General features: G+C 45.5%; 1 long non-coding RNA gene across 1 annotated transcript; it reads left to right on the top strand.

Moving 5' to 3' along the window:
* The first annotated feature begins 23,907 nt into the window (after positions 1-23,907).
* Positions 23,908-24,998, top strand: LOC138354870 (uncharacterized). Its single transcript, XR_011223688.1, has 2 exons — positions 23,908-24,114; positions 24,679-24,998. It is a non-coding gene; the product is annotated as an uncharacterized lncRNA (long non-coding RNA).
* The last annotated feature ends 490 nt before the right edge of the window (positions 24,999-25,488 follow it).

The raw sequence follows: 25,488 nt of genomic DNA, 5'->3' as shown, positions 1-25,488 counted from the left end.
CCAAGCAACAGTCTGGTGGACCAAGCTCTCACATGTCAAGCCTGGCCTCGCGCCGGCTTGGGGAATAGAAGAACTCCCAGAATCCCATCAAGCAGATTCTCTTGCTTCGCTCCCATGTTCTCTCTCTACTGTTCCATGTTCTGTTGCTACGCTCCCAGGCTTTCTCGCTATGACCCCAGGCACACTCTCAACACTCCAGGCTCTCTCACTACGCTCCCACGTTCTCTCGCTTCACTCCCAGGCTCATTCACTACACTCCGATGTTCTCTTACTACACTCCCTGGGTCTCCCGCTACACTCCCTGGGTCTCCCGCTACACTCCCATGTTTTCTTGCTTCACTCCCATGTTCTCTTGCTACACTCCCATGTTCTCTTGCTACACTCCCATGTTCTCTTGCTACACTCCCATGTTCTCTTGCTTCACTCCCATGTTCTCTTCCCTCCCATGTTCTCTTGCTACACTCCCATGTTCCCTTGCTACACTCTGAGGTACTCTGGCTATGCATGGTAAATAACCAGTATAATTTAGTTTACTATAAAAAGTCATTTTTTTATATATTTTTTCTTCTTTTAATACGAATATTGTTTCAAGCTAATTATATATAATTATATGCTATACAGAAGTTTTGCAAGAATTGAGTAAAAATTTTAATATATACCCATAAAAGATATTTGCAAATACTTTATTATTTACTAAATAATTTACAAATAATTATACAATGAGTTTTGGTCAATTTTTATTGTAAGATAAAACTAATTAAATAACAAGTGCCGCCTTGTAATTATAATAATAAAACCTGTACCTAAATTTTTTGAAACATTATATAGCTCATATAACTGATGGTCTTGAAGACTAGGCCCCCCTCCTCATCCGTGAGGGGGCTTGGTGGACGGCTGCCGGAGTGTGATGCTCCGTCCGTGGGGCAGTCTTCTGGCCTTGCACTCCTGCTGCTGTCTTCTCTAATTGTGCCGGATCGCTTTTCCTTTTCTTATGTTTCGTTTTTCTCCCCCCTCTTCTCCTATCTGCTTGTCGTTTCCTGCCGACCTTTTGCTTGTTTTGGATTATTTCTTTGGACTTCTTCTATTTTGATGCCCGGGTGCTTGAGGAGGCATACTCTTGCACCCGTAGAACTGTAGTACCCAACGTCTCGAGCGAGGGGAACCTTTTATTGTCAATCCCCCTTTCTTCGCTGAACTTGATCTCGACGGACTGATGGTTCTTAAGGTGGCGTTTGTGGGGTGTATACTCACGACGCACCCCTAGGGGGCCCCGGCATGATCGGTGATAGCTTCCTGTTGGGTGTCCTGCCTCTAATTGTGGCTCCATGGTGGGTGTGGGGGCACATTCGTGGATGAAATTTTTCTCTTCGTCTCTATGTCGTTGAATGTTTCCGTTGTACCCTCTCAGGCTCGTGGTGTGGGCGACCAAGCCCCCGAGTCGGCCTGTATTGGAAGACCAGGCTCTGTAGCTCCCGCTGCGTTGGGCCCCGACCTTGCTCCTCCTTTGACTGTCCTGACTTCTTCCCCCAGCTCCCCTCCCTCCTCTGTGGTTGGGTCGAGCCTACAGCCCCCGGTGGTGACCACTTCATCCCCTGGTGCGGCTAAGCCTCTCGTTGTGACTACTGCGCCTTTTGACCCCTCTCTCTCTAGGGGTTCTCAACGCCGTTCGCGCCCCAACCGCACTCGCTCGATTCCTTCCCATGCTGATGCGTATCAGGCCTTGTTTGGTCCTGCTTCATGGGCCAAATACTTTGATCTCCTCCCTCTTGATTCTGCGCCTCCTGACGATTTCTCCCTTCATCGGCATCTTGTAGATTCCGTGGATGCGTCTATTACTTTCAACCCCACTCGTCTCGATACACGTGTTGTTGCTGCTCCTTCTCAGGATGCAGCTTCCCGCTTGGCTGCCTTATCTTGCCTTGGCGAGATCCCAGTTCGGGTCTCCAAGAACGTTCAGATGAATGACAGTGTTGGCACTATTCTCCTCCCACCCCATGTTGTAACCGGTGTTCGGAATCTGCAGGATTGCCACGATGATATTCGGCATATCCTTGATGCCCAAGGCCATTCTGTCCTCCAGGTTGACTCGTTTACTCGTCCCCCTCGTGGTCGTCGCCGTCAACCCCTTCGCGTTGCGAAGATCACCTTTGATGGTAGGACCCTTCCATCCTCTGTCATTCTTGCTGGTGCTAGGTGCTCTGTCCAGGAGTATATTCCTTCTCGACTTTGTATCAAGTGCTGGAGGTTTGGGCATGGTGCCCTCCGCTGCTCTGGGACTGTCTCTCTCTGTGCTTTGTGTGGGGGTGAAGGTCACTCTAAGTAGGAGTGCACTTCTCCCCAAGCTCGCTGCCTCAACTGCGGTGAGGCCCATCCTACTTTCTCCCGTGACTGTGTCCATTACAAGCTTGAGGCAGCCGTCCTCAACCTGAAGCACCGGGAGCGTTTATCTTTTCCTGAGGCGAGGCGCCAGGTTCGCCGGCTCCCGCCTTATACTAACATCTCTTATGCTCGCGTGTTGCGCTCTTCCTCTCCTCGTCCTTCCCACCTTCCTCAGACTCACAACTGTTTCCGGGCCTTGGACCCTGATACGCCCACTGCCCCCTCCTCTATCCCTTGGTGTTCTGTCCCGAGGGGTCCCCCTCCTGGTCCTCTGTCTGGGGTTCCCCTTCTTTCTACCCGGTCTGTCATGTCTCCTGTGTCTTCTTCCTCGTCCCCCTCCGATCCTCCTTCCCATCCTCTTCCTCCATCTATCGGCTCTTCCCGCCGCCTGTCGGTGCAGGCGGATGTCCATCGCTCTCCTAACGGCCGTCGTGTGTGCTCTCGTTCAGCTTCTCCCGTTGAAACACTGGAATCCGTTGCCCGGTACGTAGTTGCTGGGACACCAGTCTCTTTAAGTCAGAAGCGTAAGCCTGGCTCCTCTCCTTCCTCCTCCCCGGCGGGTAAGAAGGCTTCGCTTTCTTCCTCAGCTCCTACTTCTGGCTCTGTTGCTCCTTCCCCTCCCGTTTCCGTGATTGGGCCCCCTGTTCCTGCTATGGAGGTTTCTTTGCCCCCTGCTTCCCTTTCGGTTGCTGCTCTTCCTGGGGTGCGCTCCCCTCTTTCTACTCCCCCTCTTCCTGCTGCTGTCCTTGACTGCTCCTCTCCGTTGTCTCCTCCTCTTCCTCTTCCTCCTCCTCCTCCTCCGGACCCTGCCCGCCCACCTCTGATCTGTTCTCCCGTTTCCTTCCCTCCGTCTTTGCTCAGTTTACCCATGCCCCCTAACCCTGACTTTGCTGACCCTGATCCCGACCCTGATATTCTTTAACGTACTCTGTTGCTCTTTCGCCTTTGTTTCTTCCTTGTTCTCTGTTTTTGTCCTTTCTCTTCTCGTCGTTGTCCATTTTTCAATGGAACGTTCGAGGTTATTATGCCAATTTCCTCGAACTCCAACTTCTGATTTCGCGGTTTTCGCCCCTTTGTGTCTGTCTCCAGGAGCCGATGTTTGGTGCTCGTCCTGGTCGTTTTCGTGGCTATTCCTTTCTCCCCCCCCCAGCCGTTGCTGGGGCTTCTAATTCTTCTGCTCTCTTGATTCGTGCTGATGTTCCCTTTGTTCCTTTACTTTTTCCTTCGCCTCTCCATTGTTCTGCTGCTCGTATCTTTGTGGGGAAATGGTACACAGTTTGTTCCATTTATCTCCCCCGAGTGTCCCGCTCTCTCTTCCTGATTTGAAACACCATCTAGACTCCTTGCCGGAGCCTGTGCTCCTGCTGGGTGACTTCAATTGTCGTCATTCTCTTTGGGGTGACGTTCTGACGAATACCCGGGGTCGCCTTCTTGAGCCGTTTCTCCTCTCTTCTTCCCTGTCTCTTCTGAATTTTGGTGAGCCCACTCATTTGGACTCTCGGACTCGCACCCTTTCTTGTCTTGATCTTTCTCTCTGCTCTTCTTCTCTTTACTTAGATTTCACATGGCAGGTTCTTGATGACCTCCATGGAAGTGATCATTTCCCCATCCTTGTTTCCTTTTTCTTTTTTCGCCCTTCCATCTCTTTCCCTAGGTGGCAGTTTGCTAAGGCGGACTGGACCCTATTTACCGTCAGTGCTGCTCTCTCTGACCTCTCCCTTCTGCCTCTCTCTCGCGCTCTCCTCCTTTTTCATGACACTGTCTTCAACGCTGCCCTCCGCTCTATTCCTCGCTCTTCCTCTCGGGGTCCACGGAAGTGCGTTCCCTGGTGGAATGCGGACTGTGCTCGGGCTATCCGCTGTAAGCGTGCAGCCTGGAAGAGGCACCGCCGTAGGCAGACGACCGATTCTTTTCTTTTCTTTCGGAAAGCGAGTGCGGTGGCCCGTAGGGCCATCCGTACGGCTAAACGTGAATGTTGGGCATCTTATGTCTCGACAATTACGTCCAAAACCCCTCTGACCCAGATCTGGAAGCGTATCCGCAAGATAGCGGGTAAGTTCGTTCCCGATGTTTCACCGGTCCTTCACCTCCATGATACTCTTGTGGCGGACCCGTTGCAGGTCGCTTCCGAATTGGGTTCCCACTTTTCTTCTGTTAGCTCTGGTCTTCATTTTCCCCAATCTTTCCTTCTTCGTAAACCTGTCCTTGAGTCTCGTCCTTTAGATTTCTGCACTCATCTTCAGCTTCCCTATAATGATCCCTTCTCTCTCTCTGAACTTCGTTCTGCCCTGGCCAACTGCGGTTCTACGGCTGCGGGCTCCGATGGTATTCATTATGAGATGCTTCGCCATCTCCCTCCGTGCACGTCTCAGTATTTACTGAGTCTGTATAATCGGATCTGGGAGTCGTCGTCAGTCCCTGAGGACTGGCTCGATGCCTTTGTCCTCCCTGTTCGCAAACCGGGGTCTCTGGGTACTTCCCCTAAGGACTTTCGCCCTATTGCTCTCACAAGTTGTGTCTCCAAACTCTTTGAACGTATGGTTAACGTTCGTCTGATGTGGTTCCTGGAACACCATCACCTCCTCTCCCCTTCTCAATTTGGTTTCCGCAAATGCCGCAGCACGACAGATGTCCTGGTGAACTTGGAGGTCTATATTCGTACTGCATTTGCTGCGAAGACCTCTGTTGTTGCAGTCCTTTTTGACCTGGAAAAGGCTTACGACACCACTTGGCGATATCATATTCTATCTCAACTTCATTCTTTTGGCCTTCGTGGTCATCTCCCACTCTTTCTCCACAGCTTCCTCTCTCGTCGTTCCTTTCGGGTGCGCCTCGGTACCGCTCTCTCGGCCTCTTTTCAGCAATACGAAGGTGTGCCCCAGGGTAGTGTTCTGAGCACTACTCTTTTTCTGGTTGCCCTCAATGGTCTTCTTTCCTCTCTTCCTTCTGGTGTCTTCTCCGCTCTCTATGTCGATGATCTTACCCTTTGTTGTCAGGGTGATGATTCGCCTCTCCTTCAACGCCGGCTTCAACTTGCAATTGATGCGGTGTCGTCTTGGGCCACCGATCATGGCTTCAAGTTCTCTACTTCTAAGACTTGTGCCATGACTTTTACTCGAAAACGGGTTGTTCTTCGTCCCTCTTTGTCACTTTATGGTCATCCCCTTGAATACAAAGATTCCGCGAAGCTTTTGGGGTTATTCCTTGACACTCGTTTGTCTTGGTCTCCCCATATCTCTTACCTCCGTGTTGAGTGCTCTAAGGCCCTTACCCTCCTTCGGGTCTTGTCCCATACTTCTTGGGGGGCAGATAGGCGCACTCTCCTTGCTTTACATTCCTCTCTCGTCCTGTCTAAGCTCGATTATGGTTGCCCTGCTTACTCGTCTGCTTCTCCTTCTACTCTTCGCCGTCTTGATGCTTTGCACCATACTGGGTTGCGCCTCAGTTCTGGTGCCTTTCGTTCGACTCCCATCCTTAGCTTGTATGTTGACACTGGCTTCCTGTCTCTCCAGGACCGCCGTGATCTCTACTGCCTTCGCTATCTTGCGCAGTCCTTGCAACATCCTTCCTCTCGGCTCTGTCGTGCTTTAGCTTTTACCCCTCCTGCGGTTGCTGTTCCTCTTCACCAGCTCCCTCTTTCTGTCCGGTTATCTTGCCTACAGGAATCTCTTTCCGTTCGTATTTCTGATGTTTCTCCTCGTGTTGTTCCTTCTTTGCCCCCGTGGAGAGTCCCTCTTCCGCGGTTTTGTACATCCTTGACCCGTATCACTAAAGCTTTTACCCTCCTACGGTTCTAAAACGCCTTTTCCTCGAGCACTTTTCTTCTCACTCCCGCTCCGTTTCTGTCTTCACCGATGGGTCTAAGTTTGCGGATGGTGTTGGCTACTCTGTTGTTTTTCCTGATCACACTTATATGTGTCGCTTACCTCCGGAGACTAGCATCTTAACAGCGGAGCTTTATGCTATTCTCTATGCTCTTCGTCTCCTGCTTTCTCGTTGTCAGTCTTCCTTTGTAGTTGTTGTTGACTCTCGTAGTGCCCTCATGGCTCTCGGGTCCTTTAATCTGGTTCATCCAGTAGTTGTCGAGATCCAGCATTGGCTGTTTCTTGTTCACAGTAAATTTAAGTCGGTTGAGTTTTGTTGGGTTCCCAGCCATATTGGTGTGTCTTTAAATGAGCGTGTGGATGCTGCCGCCAAGGAAGATGTCCGCTCTTGTCCCATCTCTCGTAAAGGTATTCCATATTCCGACTTTTACCTGGTTATCCATTCCTCCGTCCTTACCCGTTGGCAGGCTTCTTGGTCGTCTGTTACTGGTAACAAATTGCGTACTCTTAAATGTTGTGTTTCCTCGTGGCCGTCCTCCTACCACCGTAACCGGCGTTGGGAAACGGCTCTGGCGAGGTTGCGTATTGGCCACACTCGCTTAACCCATGGTCACTTGTTGGAGCGCCGCCCTGCTCCTTATTGTCCTAGTTGCATTGCCCCTCTTACGGTCGTGCATGTCCTTCTTGAATGTCCTGACTTCCAGGACGAGCGTGTGTCTTGCTTTCCGACCGCCCCTCGCGGTCACCTGTCCCTCAATAGAATTCTTGGTGACTCCGATACTTTTGATATCGTTCGCCTTATGCGTTTTTGCTCCCGTATTGGCATCCTTGGTGATATTTAGCGCCCTCTGATTATTCTGCACATTTGATGGTGCTACATAGCCTTCCCGGTTTGGTGCCTTCTATTGATAATTACTTACTTACTTGAAGACTAGGCTATGGTCGATTTATCACTTAGTCTTCTTTCGAAGAATATCGCATTTCAATCATATGAATTACGTTAGGCCAGAAATTCTCGTACTTGAAAATGGAAGCGGCTGGCGAAAGTGAACTGTCCCGTTTTCTGTTATGGGTCTTCTGGTAGGTTAGGAGAGGACACCAATTTAACCGTTTTCAAGATGTTGGGAAGCCTTAGAAGAACGGGCTTCTGCAGCACCTCCAGCAGGACGTTAATTTGGCCTCCTTTTCTATTAGCGGGGGGGGGGGGGGGGGGGGGAATAGTCTAAAAGGAAATTACCTTACGTATATTAAAACAGCTCTGGGGACTGAAGGCTTACAATAACCATTGACGTAGTTGCCGTTGGCAACACTACCCGTGGGGGGGGGGGGTGGAGGGCCGGCTGTGTAGAGACGAGTCAAGTTATTAACTTTGAATTTTAACATCATAAAACATGTTTGATTTAGGTTAAATCTTCGGGACTTTAGTCCGTAATTTGTTAAGTGTTAGAATTTGGTCATATGCCTATTTTTATATTTTTTGTTTACACTAGAGTTCTTACATTATTGTAGCATTTTGGTTATAATGAAGTAAAAGAGAGATAAAGATTGTCTGTTATGTTGTCTCTATGAGGCTGGAGGCCAGATACTTAGTGCTATCCTAACCCAATTTTGCAAAATGGTTGGTCTGGGGTATGGGACGCACATAGGCGGCTTGTGGCCGGTCCTATTATTCAAGAGAAGGTCCAGCCCAACTGTGACACAACCACCACCACCACAACATTGGTGAAAGATTGCCAGCCGAGTCCCTACATTTTTCTCTCGAAAACGATGACCGTGAATTCACTATGACATATTCTGAGAGTCACGGAGGGGAGAGAGAGAACAAATCCACAAGGGCCGTGATGAGTGTTCGAACCTACGTCCGGTTTAGTTAATTTGTTAGAAAGTTACAGGGTTAGAGAGACGGGGATAGAGGCTACACTTGGATAGTAAAATAGATGAAAGAGACCCTCCCCCTCCCCCCCCCCCCCCCGTAATAATATAAGGCGACATTCAATCTAAGCAACAGCCTATAATCGGCCAATTTAAACTGCCTAATATGTTCCATTAAATTTGCATATATACTCAATACTCACACAGTCTTCCCTCGGCAACGTCTTAAATTAAGCAACAAGTCTCTTTAATCAGTTAGGCCAAAGGAACATAAGCAAACTCAACACGCGGTGTTGTCATAAATTTATGGTAAGGTCTATAAGGCCTGTTTATACCAGTTACCCCTCCTCGACTCACCATTCATCCCTCAGCGTCCTAAATACACATACACACACTGCCTATGGTGTATGTGTATATGCCTATATACACATATACATGTTTATGGTGTATTTTAGCGTTCATCTGCCCTTACAAGGACCTATTGTTGACAAAAGTCAACAATAGTTGATTGACAGTTGAGAGGCGGGCCGAAAGAGCACGCTCAACCCCCGCAAGCACAACAACTACGTGAATACATCTTTCCTCAACCGCCAAAGATTGAGGAAAGGTGCATAGGTTCGTAAGTGCTTGCATAACTGCTTCGTGAATCTGGCCCCCTTGATTCACGAAGCAGTTACGCAAGCACTTACGAACCTGTACATCTTTTGTAAAATCTCTGGCGGGTTTGTTTACATATATTAAACAGTGTACTATGAGCTGCGAGGCGTCAGGACGCTGTTTATAATAATACCAACATTTGCTTGGGAAGTTCCGACGCTCGTCAGCTGTTTAATGTCAACAAAGCCGCCAAAGATTGAGAAAGCTGTATATCGGGTCAAAGGTAGTTGCGTAACTGCTTGTTCAATCCTGGCCCTTTAAGGCAGTTTGACTGGTTCTTGAGGCTGTTAATAATATATATGAACAAGTGCATTAAACCAGATTAATGTTGCTCGTCTAGTAGGTACAGTATTTATGTATTTAAACAATGTACTAGTTATTCTCAGGGTTGCTAGATAAGGATATCTGGCACCATCGCTAACGCGTCATTTACACAGGTGCCGTCGCTTCCGAGGAGGAAGGTCGAGACAGTTAACGGCGTCATTCACCACCTAGTCCAGTAGTTAACAAGCGTCGTGTCATGTGCTCCAGAAGCTCCTGACGTGATCCAAGGTATAATAGGGCATGAACCCGAGCAAGGAGGTACAAATAGCTCTCATTTGTTGGTTGTAGCGGCACCGCCGCTGAGGGAGCGCGCCAAGCCAGCGTTCGTCAGTCAGTAATCCTGTTTGGGCCTTAGCGTTCATGTGGTGGATCCGGCTTGAGAAGCAGCTAAGTTGATTATTATTATATTTATTAAATTAATTATTATCTTATTATAATTAATTTTTAAAATAGTTTTATGAATATTGTGCAAAGAAATCGCGTTCACGTGATGAATCAATGAGGAAATGAGTGGAAACTATATGATGAGGATGAGTTCCCAGTGTGTACAGGGTCGAAGCCTCATCTGGGCTTCTGTACTGATTTTCTCATTATGATCAAAATTGTAATTCCAGTTACAATTGTCTCATTGTTGTTGTTATTATTATTAATATGAAGGACCGACCGATGCAATTTTTGAGAGAGGTTCAGGGGGGGGGGGGGGGCCTGTCTGTGCCTGGTCTAATCTCGTTCTGTTTGGCTATTTCTAAATTTCTGTCACCCGTTGTTTTGACGGCTTATTGACGAGCACTTTAGGTCCTGTCAACCACCTGTTACATGACGTGTGTGCTCAAACAGGGTGGTTGATCCACGCCCCCCCCCCTTCCCCCCCCCCCCCCCCCCGTGTGTCCTCTGTTGAAGAAAAGTCTTTTTCTTTTAAATGTCAACTTCTTGTGCTTAGTCCGCTTGCCCCAATAAGTCACATTCATGACGGAGTCGACCAATCCGTTAATAAATGGGACGTGTTCTTACAAATTAAAGCGCCATAATACTGACGTGTTGATATGCATAGGCCACGATGAGGTTGGGGGGGTTGGTTGGGTTCGTTAGTTAGGCTTCTGGTTAGGCTAAGAGTTGCGTTTTTTTCGGAGTGGAAAATTGAGAAAAAGGTTTGGATGTATAGGCTCCGTAGAATCTATAATTTGGTGATTGGTAGTAGATTGATTGTGATTGGTAGTTCGGGGTAGCTCGGATTGGTAATTCAGGTAGTTCGGGGTACGAAGTTTCGGTGGTGATAGACGGTCATAGGGATTGGTTATAGGCGGCTTGGGGTCAACTCTCAGTGCAATTTGCATAAAATGGTAAATTTAAAAAAATAAAAATTATGATATCGCTAAGGTCTTTCCAGGGTATTATTTCCTTCAAACTCCCAGGCTCTCTCGCTACACTCCCAGGCTCTCTCGCTACACTCCCAGGCTCTCTCGCTACACTCCCAGGCTCTCTCGCTACACTTCCAGGCGCTCTCGCTGCGCTCCCAGGCTCTGTCGCTACACTCCCAGGCTCTGTCGCTACACTCCCAGGCTCTCTCGCTACGCTCCCAGGCTCTCTCGCTACGCTCCCAGGCTCTCTCGCTACACTCCCAGGCTCTCTCTATTGCTACACTCCCAGGCTCTCTCTATTGCTACACTCCCAGGCTCTCTCTATTGCTACACTCCCAGGCTCTCTCTATTGCTACACTCCCAGGCTCTCTCTATTGCTACCCTCCCAGGCTCTCTCTATTGCTACACTCCCAGGCTCTCTCTATTGCTACACTCCCAGGCTCTCTCTATTGCTACACTCCCAGGCTCTCTCTATTGCTACACTCCCAGGCTCTCTCTATTGCTACACTCCCAGGCTCTCTCTATTGCTACACTCCCAGGCGCTCTCTCGCTACACTCCCAGGCTCTCTCTCTCTACACTCCCAGGCTCTCTCTCGCTACACTCCCAGGCTCTCTCTCGCTACACTCCCAGGCTCTCTCTCTCTACACTCCCAGGCTCTCTCTCGCTACACTCCCAGGCTCTCTCTCGCTACACTCCCAGGCTCACTCTCTCTACACTCCCAGGCTCACTCTCGCTACACTCCCAGGCTCACTCTCTCTACACTCCCAGGCTCTCTCTCGCTACACTCCCAGGCTCTCTCTCGCTACACTCCCAGGCTCACTCTCTCTACACTCCCAGGCTCACTCTCTCTACACTCCCAGGCTCTCTCTCGCTACACTCCCAGGCTCTCTCTCTCGCTACACTCCCAGGCTCACTCTCTCTACACTCCCAGGCTCTCTCTCGCTACACTCCCAGGCTCTCTCTCTCGCTACACTCCCAGGCTCTCTCGGTATGGGTTATAAATAACTAATATAATTTAGTGTACTATAAAAAGTCAGTTTTTTTTACATTTTTCTTTTTGAATACAAATATTGTTTTAAGCTTATTATATATATTTACAAGCAATAAACAAGTTTATCAATAAACGCATAAAATTTTTAATATTTATCCATGAAAGGTTGTTGCAAAAAAATTATGAGTAATCTAACAATCAACAAATGATAATACAAAAATTTCTTTCTAAGCTTTATAGAAACCTTTACCTATTTAAATATTGCGTGCAGTGATGAGTTTTAATCCTCAAAGTTGTATAAAAAAAAATTTTAAATTATATACAAGATTATTACAGAAAAATTTAGAGACGAGGTTTAAAGGCTTTCGTCGTCTTATCAACGTCTCCTTTTTCGAGGACCTTCACATATCGCTCGCTTGCGTTAATTAATGTCAAAAATTGTCGTACTAGAAAATTGAGGAGATTCGCGAAAGTGACGTTCTGTCCCGTTTTCTGTTATGGGTCCTCTGGTAGGTTAGGAGAGGACACTAATTTTTCCGTTTTCTTGAGGTTAGGAACTCTTAGAAGGACGGGCTACTGCAGCACCTCCAGCAGGACGTTAATTTGGCCTCCTTTTTCTTCTGGCGGGGGGGGGGGGGGTGGAGCTTTTCTAAAAGCCAATTACCTTACGTATAATAAAACAGCTTTGGGGATTGAAGGCTTACAATAACCATTGATGTAGTTGTCGTTGGCAACACTACGCGTGGGGGGGGGCTGAATACACTGTAGCGAGTAGATTATCCCAATAATATACTCGCTCCAAATGCATTGTTAATATTCCTGTCAACCTTTGGAGATGAATGAGGTGAGGCGTTGCCCGGGCAACACGGTGAGGTGTTGCCCGAGCATATAAGCAGCAGAATAGCAAACATTAACTCGTCTACTTTCAAGTGTGGTCTAGAGCAGACACTTGCGAGACACTGTACCGACGCTCAGTGCGCTCAACTCACACCAAAGTATCACCGGTGTACTTCTGTATATTCGACCAAATATATATATAGTATCTTAGTGTCTGTGTTTATTTGTCACCATACTTTACGTAACAATAGAACCGTTACAACACAAATACTCGCAGATACAAGAATATTTTTTTCAATTAAATTGCTCTCAAATTACTAATTTAATTTCGAAACATCTTCAAATTCCAGCCTTACTGAGGTAACATGGGACCTGCTCCTAGAATGTCGGGGAACTCTCTCACTCCCATGTTCTCGCGCTACGCTCCCAAGTGAACAGCATGGGTGCCATAAGCACAATCAGAAAACATAAACATCAGAGGTCCACGGTTGTTCACCATCCTCCCAGCGAGTATGAGTAATATTGCTGGAACAACCGTGGACATCTTCACGAGAAAACAAGATTGTTGTCTTCAAGAAGTGGCGGACTGTGGTCGATATGTGGGCCTGCGGGCCTCTCCAAGCAACAGCCTGGTGGACCAAACTCTCACAAGTCAAGCCTGGCCTCGGGCCGGGCTTGGGGAGTAGAGAAACTCCCAGAACCCCATCAGGAAGGTATCAAGTTGATTCTCTTGATACGCTTCCAGGCTCTCCACTTCTCTCCCATGTTCTCTCACTGTTCTATTATGTTCTGTTGCTACACTCCCAGGTTCTCTCGCTACACTACCAGGTTCTCTCGCTATGCGTCGTAAATAAACAGTATAATTCAGTTTACTATAAAAAGTCAATTTTCCTTCTATATTTTTCCTCTTTTGATACGAATTTTTTTTCAAGCAAATTATATATATTTGTACGCTAGTAAAGTTAAATAAAGACTAAATAAAAAATTATTATATAATCATTAAACATAATTGCAAATATTTTACTGGATAATAAAAAGTCTACAAATAATAAGACAAACTTTCTTGGTTAATCTTTATTGTAAAATTTATCTTTTTATATAATAAGTGCCGCGTATGCACTACGGGCTCACCATAGCCCGTGCTACTTGGAACTTTTTGTTCCAGGTAGCGAATCTTAAACAACAACAACATTAATATCGATTCGCCTTTTCTATCTAAATTTTGTAAAACATTATATATAGCTATGATTACTGAAGATCTTTTAAAGTACGTTAAAAGTCTATCGTTGTCTCATCATCTTGGTCTTCTTTCGAAGACTGTCGCTTTTCGCTCGTATGAATTACCTTAGGCCGGAAATTCTCGTACTTTTTTTTTTTTTTTTTTTTTTTTTTTTTTTTTTTTTTTTTTTTTTTTTTTTCTTTTCTTTTTAGCAGGGATAATCCTGCACGGGCCCTAAGCCTCTGGCTGGCCCACTAAGTGATGCTCGTTTCTGTTTTACCTGGGCGGAGGATGAGTATGTATGACCCGTATGGTCGCTTCAGTAAGATTTCTCGTACTTGAAAATGGAAACGGCTCTCGAAAGTGAACTGTCCCGTTTTCTGTTATGGGTCTTCTGTTAGATTAGTCGAGGATACCAATTTTACCGTTTTCAAGACGTTGGGAAGCCTTAGGCCGGCCACACACGTGCAGTTTTAACTGACAGTTATAACTGTTCAGTTAAAACTGTCAGTTAAAACGGCACGTGTGTGGGTATCTCAGTTGCTCATTTCGTCAGTTCAACAGAAATGTCCAGTTAAACTGCGACAAATGCAATGTTCCATATTTTTAACTGAAAGGAGTAACTGAACTGAGCTTGTGTGGGGATTCGTAACTGTACAGTTCTCAACTTCTCATTTCTACAGGTGGTAGCGGTGAGTGCAGTTTGAGATGGCACGTAAACAAATCCAAGTGATTGTTGAATTCATTGAACTCTATCGATCTGAACCTTGCCTGTGGCAAGTTAAAAGTGAAGAGTATCATGACCGCACAAAGAAAAGATGTTGCCTATAGCAAATTAGTAAAGAAGTTGGAAGAACTTGAGCCTGGTGCCACTAAGAAGTCAGTCTTGATGAAAATTAATAATTTGAGAAGCGCTTATCGCTTATCTTTCTTTTTAATGAAAGGAGAAACCAGCGATAGCAGCTTTTGGTACACAGTTTCAGTCATGCGCAAATAATTGAGATAATCAATTGGTTCTTCACTTAATTCCTTTAACAATTGAATATCAGAACATTGATTTCGCCTTGATAATCACTTTTTGCACCACTGCTTACGCTTCTTTTTTTCTATTTGCTTGTAGCTTTACAAAGAATACACCAAGAGCGGCAAGATCGTACTCCTCGGAATCCATGGTAAAACTGAGGGATTGAACTGTGTGTGTGTGTGTGTGTGCATTTCATTTTTAACTGACGTCAGTTTGAACTGTGACAGTTATAACTGAACAGTCATAACTGTCAGTTAAAACTGCACGTGTGTGGCCGGCCTTAGAAGAACAGGCTGCTGCAACACCTCCAGCAGGACGTTAATTTAGCCTCCTTATTTTTTTTTTTGGTGGGTGTGGGGGGGAGGTTGTCCAAAAGGAAATTACCTTACATATATTAAAACAGCTCTGGGGACTGAAGGCTTACAATAACCATTGACGTAGTTACCGTTGGCAACACTACGCGGGGGGGGGGGGGGACACAAAACACAAACACTCGCAGATATAAGAACAATTTCCAATTAAACTGCTCTCAAATTCCGAATTTGGAAACATCTTCAAATTCCACCCTTACTGAGGTAACATGGGACCTGCTCCCTCAATGTCGGGGAACTCTCTCACTCCCATGTTCTCCTGCTCGCTGGCTCTCTCGCTACGCTCCCATATTCTCTTGCTAAACTCCCAGGCTTTGTCGCTATGCACCGTAAATAACCAATATAATTTAGTTTACTATTAAATTTTTGTTTTTTTATATTTTCCTCTTTATATTAGAATATTTATTCAAGCTAATTGTATATGTTTAAAAGCTATATATGAGATTAATTGTAAACGGGTAAAATTTATAATATATACCTGTTAATGACTTTATAAAAACAATATTAAATTTTAAATATTCTCCAAACAAAAATACAAAGAATTCTTGTAAAACTTTACAATAATATTTATCTATTTAAATAATAGATGCAGCATAATACTTTCAAGATTGGCGAATCTTCTGGAAAAATAATTTTTAAATTACATATACAAGTAAAAAATTATTTATAGCATATAATACTAAAACTGTTAACGACGAGGCTAAAGGGCGATTGTCGTCTGATTAACTTGTCCTCTTTCGATGACCGTCGCTTTTCGCTCGTATGGGTTACTTTAGGCCAGAAATTGTTATACTTAAAAATAGAAGCGGCTCGCGTAAGTGAAGAACTGTCCCGTTTTCTGTTATGGGTCCTCTGGTAGGTTAGGAATGGATTCTAAGTCCATCGTTTTCTTGACGAGGGGAAGCCTTAGGAGGACGGGCTGCTGCAACACCTCCAGAAGGAGGTTAATTTGGCCGACTTTCTTTTCTGGGGGGGGGGAGGGGTGAGGGGAGGCTTGTCCAAAAGGAAATTACCTTACGTATATTAAAACAGCTCTGGGGACTGAAGTCTTACAATAACCATTGACGTAGTTGCAACACTACACGCGGGGGGGGGGGGACGCAGTGTAGAGACGAGTCAAGTTATTAACTTTTAGATTTAACATCGTAAAACATGTTTGATTTAGGTTAAATCTTTGGGACTTTAGTCCAAAATTTGTTAAGTGTTAGAATTTGGTCTTATGCGTATTATCTTCTTTTTTTTTGTTTTATGCTAAATTTCTTACATTATTGTAACATTTTGATTATACCGAAGTAAACAATATATATAGCGATAGAGATTGTCTGTTAGGTTGTCTCTATGAGGCTGGAGGCCAGATGCTTAGTGCTACCCGAACCTAATTTTGTAAAATGGAGTCTGGAGTATGGGACGCACATAGGCTGCTCGTGGTCGGTATTCTCCCAGGCTCTTTCACTACACTCCCAGGCTCTTTCACTACACTCCCAGGCTCTCTCGCTACACTCCCAGGCTCTCTCGCTACACTCCCAGGCTCTCTCGCTACACTCCCAGGCTCTCTCGCTACACTCCCAGGCTCTCTCAGTACACTCCCAGGCTCTCTCGCTACACTCCCAGGCTCTCTCGCTACACTCCCAGGCACTCTCGCTACACTCCCAGGCTCTCTGGCTACACTCCCAGGCTCTCTTGCTACACTCCCAGGCTCTCTTGCTACTCTCCCAGGCTCTTTCACTACACTCCCAGGCTCTTTCACTACACTCCCAGGCTCTCTCGCTACACTCCAAGGCTCTTTCGCTACACTCCCAGGCTCTTTCGCTACACTCCCAGGCTCTCTCGCTACACTCCCAGGCTCTCTCGCTACACTCCCAGGCTCTCTCGCTACACTCCCAGGCTCTCTCGCTACACTCCCAGGCTCTCTCGCTACACTCCCAGGCTCTCTCGCTACACTCCCAGGCTCTCTCGCTACACTCCCAGGCTCTCTCGCTACACTCCCAGGCTCTCTGGCTACACTCCCATGCGCTCTCGCTACACTCTCAGGCTCTCTCGCTACACTCTCAGGCTCTCTGGCTACACTCCCAGGCTCTCTGGCTACACTCTCAGGCTCTCTCGCTACACTCTCAGGCTCTCTCGCTACACTCCCAGGCTCTCTGGCTACACTCTCAGGCTCTCTCGCTACACTCTCAGGCTCTCTCGCTACACTCCCATGTTATCTGGCTACACTCTCAGGCTCTCTCGCTACACTCCCATGTTATCTGGCTACACTCTCAGGCTCTCTCGCTACACTCCCATGTTATCTGGCTACACTCCCAGGCTCTCTGGCTACACTTCCATGTTATCTGGCTACACTTCCATGTTATCTGGCTACACTCCCATGTTCTCTGGCTACACTCTCAGGCTCTCTTGCTACACTCCCAGGCTCTCTCGCTACACTCCCATGTTCTCTGGCTACACTCTCAGGCTCTCTTGCTACACTCTCAGGCTCTCTTGCTACACTCCCAGGCTCTCTCGCTACACTCCCATGTTATCTGGCTACACTCTCAGGCTCTCTTGCTACACTCTCAGGCTCTCTTGCTACACTCCCAGGCTCTCTCGCTACACTCCCATGTTCTCTGGCTACACTCTCAGGCTCTCTTGCTACACTCTCAGGCTCTCTTGCTACACTCCCAGGCTCTCTCGCTACACTCCCATGTTATCTGGCTACACTCTCAGGCTCTCTTGCTACACTCTCAGGCTCTCTTGCTACACTCCCAGGCTCTCTCGCTACACTCCCATGTTCTCTGGCTACACTCTCAGGCTCTCTCGCTACACTCCCAGGCTCTCTCGCTACACTCCCAGGCTCTCTGGCTACACTCCCAGGCTCTCTGGCTACACTCCCATGTTATCTGGCTACACTCCCAGGCTCTCTGGCTACACTTCCATGTTATCTGGCTACACTCCCATGTTCTCTGGCTACACTCCCAGGCTCTCTCGCTACACTCCCATGTTATCTGGCTACACTCTCAGGCTCTCTCGCTACACTCCCAGGCGCTCTCGCTACACTCCCATGTTATCTGGCTACACTCCCAGGCTCTCTGGCTACACTCCCATGTTATCTGGCTACACTCTCAGGCTCTCTCGCTACACTCCCATGTTCTCTGGCTACACTCCCATGTTATCTGGCTACACTCCCAGGCTCTCTCGCTACACTCCCATGTTATCTGGCTACACTCTCAGGCTCTCTCGCTACACTCCCATGTTCTCTGGCTACACTCTCAGGCTCTCTCGCTATGCGTCGTAAACAAACAGTATAATTTAGTTTACTATAAAAAATCAATTGTCTTTTTATATTTTTCCTTCTATTAATACGAATAATGTTTCAAGCTAATTATATATATTTGTATGGTATTAATAAGGTTAAATAAAGCCTAAATAAAAAATTATTATATAATCATTAAGGAAAATTGCAAATATTTTAATGTATAATAAAAATTTTACAAATAATATTACAAACGGTTTTGGTCAATCATTATGGTAAAATTTATCTTTTTACATATTAAGTGCCGCGTAGTAATAACATTTTGAGTTCTTGTAATTAAATTTTTTGAAACATTATATATAGTTATGATTACTGAAGATCTTTTAAAGTACGTTAAAAGTCTATCGTTGTCTCATCATCTTCGTCTTCTTTCGAAGACTGTCGCTTTTCGCTCGTATGAATTACCTTAGGCCAGAAATTCTCGTACATGAAAATGGAAACGGCTCACGAAAGTGAAGAACTGTCCCGTTTTCTGTTATGGGTCCTCTGGTAGGTTTGGAGAGGACACCAATTTTACCGTTTTCAAGACGTTGGGAATCCTTAGAAGGACGGGCTGCTGCAACACCTCCAGCAGGACATTACTTTGGCCTCCATTATTTTTTTTTTTTGGGGGGGGGGGGCGGGAGGGGAGGTGTCCAAACGGAAATTACCTTACGTATATTAAAACAGCTCTGGGGACTGAAGGCTTACAATAACCATTGACGTAGTTGCCGTTGGCAACACTACGCGGGGGGGGGGGGGGGGGGACAGAAAACACAAACACTCGCAGATACAAGAACGATTTTAAATTAAATTGTTCTCAATTTCGAATTAAATTTCGAAACATTCCACCCTTACTGAGGTAACATGGGACCTGCTCCCACAATGTCGGGGAACTCTCTCACTCCCATGTTCTCGCGCTACGCTCCCAGGTGAACAGCATGGGTGTCATAAGCACAATCAGAGAACACTGTATAAACATCAGAGGTTACCTTGAGGTGATTCCGAGGCTCAGCAACCCCGTGGCCCGGTCGTCGACCAGGCCTCCTCGTTGCTGGACTGGTCAACCAGGCTGTTCGACGCGGCTGCTCGCATCCCAGAGGTCCACGGATGTTCAACATCCTTCCCGCGAGTATAAGAAATATTGCCGGAACCACCGTGGACATCATGAAAAGAAAACTAGAAAGTTTTCTTCAAGAAGGGCCGGACCAACCAAGCTGTGGCTAGTATGTGGACCTGCAGACCGCTCCAAGCAACAGTCTGGTGGACCAAGCTCTCACATGTCAAGCCTGGCCTCGGGCCGGGCTTAGGAAGTGGAAGAAATCCCAGAACCCCATCACGCAGGTATCAAGCAGACTCTTCTGCTACTCTCCGAGGATCTCCTGCTTTGCGTCGTAAAAACCAATATAATTCAGTTTGCTATTAAAAGTCAATTATTGTGTATATTTTTTCTTCTTTAAATACGAACATAGGTTCATGATATATGTATAATTAATTCTGATATAAAAGTAAATCAACAAAAAAATTCAATTGTATTATATATTTTTAAAAAATATTTACAAACATTTTATTGTTCATTAGATATATTACAAACGATAATATAAATGTTTTTCTTTAAACTTTTTCTTAAAATTTTTATCTTTATATTATGAGCGCAAAAACATACGTTATATCTCCACCATCGTGACAATAATTATTAAAAATAAATATAGTATATATCAATGATGATCGTAAAGATGAGTGCAAATCGCTGTCGTCGTCTGATCTTCCATTTTTCTCTCAATGAACGTCGCTTCGTTGGCAACACTACGCGGGGGGGGGGGGGGGGCGGCAGTGTAGAGACGAGTATTAACTTTCAATTTTATCATCGTAAAACATGTTTGATTTAGGTTAAATCTTAGGAACTTTAGTCCGTAATTTGTTAGGTGATAGAATTTGGTCATGTGCGTATTTATTTATTTTTTGTTTACACTAGAGTTCTTACATTATTGTAGCATTTTGATTATAATGAAGTAAAAGAGAGATAAAGATTGTCTGTTAGGTTGTGTCTATGAGGCTGGAGGCCAGATATTTAGTGCTACCCTAACCCAATTTTGCAAAATGGTTGGTCTGGGGTATGGGACGCACATAGGCTGGTCGGGGGTAGGTTCTATTATTCAAGAGAAGGTCGAGCCCAACTGTGACACAACCACCACCACCACAACATTGGTGAAAGGTTGCCGGCCGAGTCCCTGCATTTTTCTCTCGAAAACGATGACCTTGAATTCACTATGACATATTCTGAGAGTCACGGAGGGAAGAGAAAGAACAAATCCACAAGGGCCGTGATGAGGGTTCGAACCTACGTCCGGGTTAGTTAATTAACGGGAAAGGTAAAAGGTTGAAGAGACGGGGATAGAGGCTGCACTTGGAAAGTAAAATAGATGAGAGAGAACTCTTCCACCCCCCCCCCCCCCCCACTCCCCCCAGTAATAATATAGGGCGACATTCAATTTAAGCAACAGACTATAACAGGCCAAAATAAACTGCCTAATATTATAGTTCCATTAAATTTGCATATATACTCAATATTAAATTTTGTCACACAGACTCCCTTCAGCAACGTCTTAAATTAAGCAACGAGTCTCTTTAATCAGTTAGGCCAAAGGAACATAAGCAAACTCAACACGCGGTGTTGTCATAAAGTTATGGTAAGGTCTATAAGGCCTGTTTATACCAGTTACCCCTCCTCGACTCACCATTCATCCCTCAGCGTCCTAAATACACATACACACTCACATGCCTATGGTGTATGTGTATGTATGCCTATATATACACATATACATGTTTATGGTGTATTTTAGTGTTCATCTGCCCTTACAAGTACCTATAGTGTGTGTGTGTGTGTGTGTGTGTGTATGAAGTACATGTATAATTCTGTTTAAGCATCCTGTAATGTAAGAAAATCCTATTTTAGCACAATGTACTGAAAGAAAATCCTGTTTTAGCACACTGTACTGGACGAAAATTCTGTTTTATCACACTGTACTGGACGAAAATCCTATTTTATCACACTGTATTGGAAGAAAATCTTGTTTTTGCACATTATACTGGAAGACAATCCTGTTTTAGCACACTATACTGGAAGATAATCCTGTTTTAGCACACTGTACTGGAAGATAGTCCTATTTTAACACACTGTATTGGAAGCCAATGAAAACAAATCCTAAAATACTTGACCGAAGGATCTCAAATTTACAAAGGTAGAAACATTAGTTTACCAGAAAGATCGCAAATGGGTCTGGTTCTCTGGGGATCGTCCCAGGGGGGAAGGTCCTGGGGAAGAACCGGTTCATTTTAAACCCCGATGTAATGATCTGGGGCTCAGATCATTGGTTCTCCCTTCTCCCCTCCTTTCCTTCTCCTTCTCCCCTCCTCTCCTTCTCCTTCTCCCCTCCTCTCCTTCTCCTCCCCTCCTTCCTTCTCCCCTCCCCGTGGCCGTCATTCGTCTCCTCCTCTTCCCCCCCCCCTGTCGCCCATTTGTCAGGGTCAAGAGGTTGACCTGAGGGTAGGGTGGTCGTGGATACCTTGGCTTCTCCCACTCAATTCCCCACTCAGATATTTCCCTCTCCACCCCCTCTCATCCCTCTCTGTCCCTCTCAGCAGCGGCCTTCCCCATACCAGGCAGAGTCAAATGTCCCTACTCCTATCTTAGAGGAGACAGGCTTGAACATAAATTATCAGTTTTGTAAACATTGCTCGCAGGTGCCTGGGCTCCATAGACGCGCCTTGTCCCTCTTCTCTTTAGCTGGGGAGAGCTGACTCAATCTTCAGAAATTTATGTAGCTTTCCACGACAGATCAGTGAAGGTGATTGGCCTGAGATAAGGGCCAAGTCCTTATTGGCCCTAGAGAGCCAGACCTCAGGCCTACGTGTTAAATGGTTGGCCATTGCCAAAATAATGGGTGGAGCCCTGGGGCTGTAGTAGATGGTGGGAGGAGTAATCCTTCCCAGCAATAGGTTGGAAAAACTAAATTTCATCAGTGTGTCTTGGGAGTGTATTAGGAACAGGGCCGCAAGCCCGTATCCTCGGGGCTGAGGGCAGCCATCAACATCGTGGCCGTAGTGCGGGTATTTAAGGTATAGTGCACTTGAGTTTTGTGTCCTCGGTAAATATCCATTGTGCCTCTAGGGAATAGAATAGGTTATGTGTTCAAATTGTCTTAATTTACATGTTTCATAAAATAAATTGTATAGCTTGTCCAGTGGTATTCACTTAACTCCCCTTTGATATATTTTGCTACTTTGTCATTTTTAGGTGTTGTATTGGAAGCCCCAGGTTCTCCTACTATTAATAGATACTAAAGTTGCCCTTGGATTCAAATAAGTAACGTAAATTACACAAACTAATTTTCCAAAATTTATTACTGAAATTCATATTACCCGGAGTCCCATGGTTACTGATTCCTTGCCTTCCTGGGGGATCGGTGATTGACACATTCAGGTATGGTTGGTCAGGAAGGTGGTGGCAGTGCAAATGTGTTTGGTTATATTTTTTAACTAATAACCCTTGTCCTTGGTGTATCTTCCTCATTTAATATTCATCTTACATACGTGGCCGTCCAGTGAGGGGTCATACTGGACTGTAACAGTGTTAAGCTGGGGTATTGAGTGAAGAGAGACAGAGATGTACAACAGAGAGCGTATAGTACGATTATGAGAGATCACAAGATAACAGGATTAATACTGGGGAACAACGGGTTATTACAATAGCGGCCGCGGTTATGACCACAGAGGGAAGCGGTCGTTACACCGAAACTGAATTATCCGCCTACACGCTACTCTTGGTTTTATCGACTCTCTGGTGAAGAGCGGAAGTCGGGGAGCGGGAAGAAATGTTTTCCCGTCATTCGGTTTTACAGTGTGACGAATTGGTCAGGTCATCTCCATCTCGGGTTCCCATTTTTGGGAGTATGAGACCGCCAGGAGGCTGGACGCGAGGCATCAGTGATGCTGTGATGCTGTTGGGTTTCAGGCAAGTGGATGATGCAGCATTTCGTGGTGTCAGTGGTGCAAGGCATGATTCTTGATAATGACAGAGATGTCAATTAATAGTGAGAAATGCTTCTCAGCTACACAATTCAAATCAGAAGTTCATCAGACGACTTCTGAAACTTTTCTCAAGCGACCAAATCCATCCCTAACCTGGCTGACCGCCGGCCATTTTGACAGTCAAGAGGACTATGGTCTTCAGCCAAAGTTTTGGGTCACTTGTTTAACAAGAATTCTTTAGTGTTCAGAAAGTTTTATGTCGTCCGCATCAGTGAAACACTTTATTCTTTTGACTTTAAAAGCAAAGGACAATAAAGTTCAGAGTTACAGGCTTTATATTTTATGGTAGTTAGTGTGTTGTTAGTGGCTGTTACCGTTTATAATAATAATGAATAATAATAATAATAATGAGAAAATCAGAAAACTTGAGAAAGATTCGAACTTATGTTCTGGGTACACCCAAGTAACCCGTCCTCGACTCAAGTCCATTACATTCAGCGGTCGACCCCACAGACGCATTCATATATTTTAACATGCTGTTCATTCAAAACGGGAATTTTCTCAAGTACAAATTAATATTATAATATATTAGCATATTGTGTATATATAGGCATAGGTTAGGTTAGGTTAGGTGTTCAGGTTCTGTTGGTGATTATTTGTATTTGTAGTACGTGGGTGAAGCATTTACAGCGTTGTGATTCGAACAAAATTCGTCAGTGAAGCACTTGTTCCGGATATGTTCGAACGTCAGCAGTTGTGGGTCGTGTGTAAACCGCTTTTCATTCATAAACAGGGGGTTTGGCGGGTGCATGGAATCACTTTTGGATCTTTGTTTGGAGGACGGGCTGACCCAAGAGCACAGGTTCGAGCCCTCCTCAAGACTCCTACTCATTTTCTCACTGACACCGATAGAGGCGAGACCAAAGAGCCAAAGCTAAACCTCTGCAAGCACAGCTACGTGAGTACATCCCATTATTGTATTTATGTTAACTATTTAATAACTGTAAACAAAGCCGCCAAAGATTGAGAAAAGATGTACAGGTTCGTAATTGTTTGCGTAACTGCTTCGTGAATCTGGCCCCTGGATTCACGAAGCAGTTACGCAAGCACCTACGAACCTGTACACCTTTTGTTCAATATCTGGCGGGTTTATTTACATATATTAAACAGTGTACAATGAGCTCCGAGGCGTCAGGACGCTGTTTATAACAATAACAACATTTGCTTATGGAAGTTCCGACGCTCGTCAGCTGTTTAATGTCAACAAAGCCGCCAAAGATTGAGAAAGCTGTATATAGCATCGAAGGTAGTTGCGTAACTGCTTGTTCAATCCTGGCTCTTTAAGGCAGTTTGACTGGTCCTTGAGGTTGTTAATAATATATTTCAACAAATTCATAACATCAGATTACAGTGTTGCTCGTCTAGTAGGTACAGTATTTTTGTATTTAAACAATGTACTAGTTATTCTCAGGGTTGCTAGCTAAGGAAATCTGGCACCATTGCTAACGCGTCATTTACACAGGTGCCATCGCTTCCGAGGAGGAATGGTCGAGACAGTTAACGGCGTCATTCACCACCTAGTCCAGTAGTTAACAAGTGTCGTGTCATGTGCTCCAGAAGCTCCTAACGTGATCCAAGGTGTAATAGGGCATGAACCCGAGCAAGGAGGTACAAATAGCTCTCATTTGATGGTTGTAGCAGCACCACCGCTGAGAGAGCGCGGCAAGCCAGCGTTCGTCAGTCAGTAATCCAGTTTGGGCCTCGGCGTTCGTGTGGTGGATCCGGCTTGAGAAGCAGCTAAGTTGATAATAATTAATTTAATAAATATAATAATAATCTTAATATGATTTATGTTTTAAATAGTTTTATAATTATTATGCAAAGAAATCGCTTCCACGTGATGAATCAATGAGGAAATGAGTGGAAACTATGTGATGAGGATGAGTTCCCAGCGTGTACCGGGTCGAAGCCTCATCTGGGCTTCTATACTGATTTTCTCATTATGATTAAAATTGTAATTCCAGTTACAATTGTCTCATTGTTGTTATTATTATTAATATGAAGGATAACGGGGGGGGGGCGGAATCTGTCTGTGCCTGTCTGGCTATTTCCAAATTTCTGTTACCCGTTGTTTTGACGGCTTGTTGACGAGCACTTTAAGTCCTGTCAACCGCCTGTTCCATGACCTGTCAATCGCCTGTTACATGACCTGTGTGCTCAAACAGGGGGGTTGATCAAGCCGACCCCCCCCCCCCCCCCGAAACCCCCACGTGTCCTCTGTTGAAGAAAAGTCTTTTTCTTTTAAATATCAACTTCTTGTGCTTAGTCCTCT

This window comes from Procambarus clarkii, chromosome 65 (assembly GCF_040958095.1).
Source record: "Procambarus clarkii isolate CNS0578487 chromosome 65, FALCON_Pclarkii_2.0, whole genome shotgun sequence".
NCBI classification, from domain to species: domain Eukaryota; kingdom Metazoa; phylum Arthropoda; class Malacostraca; order Decapoda; family Cambaridae; genus Procambarus; species Procambarus clarkii.
Note: the sequence above shows the minus strand (reverse complement) of the source record. Positions and strands in the feature narration are given on the sequence as shown.